Source organism: Sturnira hondurensis, unplaced genomic scaffold, assembly GCF_014824575.4.
Source record: "Sturnira hondurensis isolate 20B ecotype Veracruz unplaced genomic scaffold, ASM1482457v3 Scaffold0011391, whole genome shotgun sequence".
Lineage (NCBI taxonomy): Eukaryota > Metazoa > Chordata > Mammalia > Chiroptera > Phyllostomidae > Sturnira > Sturnira hondurensis.
The window spans coordinates 971,557-973,882 of NW_028084022.1; positions in this window are offsets into that span (position 1 = coordinate 971,557).

Consider the following 2,326-nt stretch of genomic DNA (forward strand, 5'->3'; position numbering starts at 1 on the left):
TCTTATATGTCTCTCCAATATTTCCTAAACACCTTGAGTTCTGGACCCCATTCCAAATCCCTTTTTGGGGCCCCCCTCTTGGCTGCAACCTGTATCAGCCCCTGTGCCTCACCCTCCCTACTCACCCAATCTCACCCAAGTGAATTTTTTTTTTCATTTACCTGGATGAAAAAAAGTCTTCAAAAGGAAAGGTTTTGCTGATGTGAAAGAGGTGAAACAAAAAATGTCAGAAGCAGTAAAAGGGATCAAAATTGATGAATCCAAAAATTGTTTTGAGCAGTGGAAAAAAGTCTCGATAGGGGTATTGCATCAAATGAAGAGTACTTTGAAGATGACTGAAGTTTAAACATGGAAGAATAAATGCACAATCTTTATAAATAAATTCCAGTTTTGTTTGGGTTCATATTAGGTAACTAGGAAAGGGTTTAAGGAAGAAGTCTTTTGTCTGGATATGAATGCTATCAGGAAGTGGATTGATTTCATGATTGGTATCTTAAGAAATTTTACCTAAAAAGGGAGAGTAACCAGAGGGTAAAGCTATAATTGATACAGAAGTAGCAGTCATGAATAAGATAGGGGATCTTTAGTCATTTTTGTGACTTGGACAATATTCATATTTTGTCTATGTTCAAACATGATTACACAGCAGTCTTTTTGACTTAATACATTACAGTCAAAGAGTGGCCTCGTTTGATGTCTGTGACCTGTAATATTCTTTATGTTCAACAGAAGAACACCAAGATCTAGTTGTGAATGTCAGGCTAACTCCAGAATGTCAGAGGCTGCTTTTTCCTTTTTCAGTTAGAAGCATTTCATTATCTGCTCCTACCGCGTTTTCTCTATGTTTTCTTATTTTTAAAATATATTTTATTGATTATGCCATTACAGTTGTTCTATTTCCCCCCTTCATTCTCTTCCACCCTGCACACCCCCTCGCATACCTTTCCCCCCCTTTAGTTTATGACCACGTGTCTCAAGTTCTTTAGATTCTATATTTCCCCCACTATTCTCGCCCTCCCCCTATCTATTTTCTACCTACCATCTATGCTACTTATTTTCTGTATCTTCTCCCCCTTCTCCTCCTCCCATTCCCCTGTTTCTAACCCCCCATGTGATCTTCATTTCTATGGTTCCACTCCCGATCTAGCTGTCCTCTTAGTCTGCTTTTGTTTTAGGTGTGGTTGTTAATAACTGTGAGTTTGCTGTCCTTTCACTGTTCATATTTTTATCTCCTTTTTCTTAGATAAGTCCCTTTAACACTTCATATAATAAGGGCTTGGTGATGATGAACTCCTTTAACTTGACCTTATCTGACTGAGAAGCACGTTATCTGTCCTTCCATTCTAAATGAAAGCTTTGCTGGGTAGAGCAATCTTGGTTGTAGGTCTTTAGATTTCAGGACTTGAAATACTTTTTTCCAGCTCCTTCTTGCCTGTAAGGTCTCTTTTGAGAAATCCACTGACAGTCTGATGGGTACTCCTCTGTAGGTGACTGTCCCCTTATCCCTTGATGCTTCTAGGATTCTTTGCTTCATTTTAATCTTGGCTAATGTAACTATGATGTGCCTTGGTGTGTTCCTTCTTGGATCCAACTTCTCTGGGACTCTCTGATCTTCCTGGATTTCCTGGAAGTCTATTGCCTTTGCCAGACTGGGGAAGTTCTCCTTTATTATTTGTTCAAATAAGTTTTCCACTCGTGGCTGTTTCTTTTCCCCTTCTGGTACCCCTATAATTAGGATATTGGAACATTTAAAGATGTCCTGGAGGTTCCTAAGACTCTCCTCATTTTTTTGAATTCTTCTTTCTTCATATTTTTCTGTTTGGGAATTTTTTCCTTCCTTCTTGTCCACTCCCTTGATTTGAGTTCCAGTTTCCTTTCCATCACTATTGGTTTCCTGTGCATTTCCATTCATTTCAATTAGTTTAGCCTTCATTTGTTCCTCTAATTTATGACTAAAATCAACCAGTTCTGTGAGCATCCTGATCACCAGTGTTTTGAATTGTGCATCTGAGACTCACTATTTCTTTTTAGCTTAGAGTTATTGGCTCTGGGGCTTTGAGTTCTTGAGCCATGTTTTGGTCTGTTCGCACCTGTTATGTATGAGGAGCTGAGCCCTAGGTGTTCACCAGGGTGGGGCAACTCAGTTGCTGGGTTGTGATACTGTATGTGGGGGCATGGTCAGAGAAGGGCAACAGTGGTCCCCTCTGCTGCTTCCCGCCACTGGGGCCTGCCTGGTCTGTCTCACTGCTCACTGCTTTGCTGGTTTATCTGCGCGTGACTGTGTGACCTTGGTCAGTCTGCTGCCTTATGTCCTTACTGGGTCTGC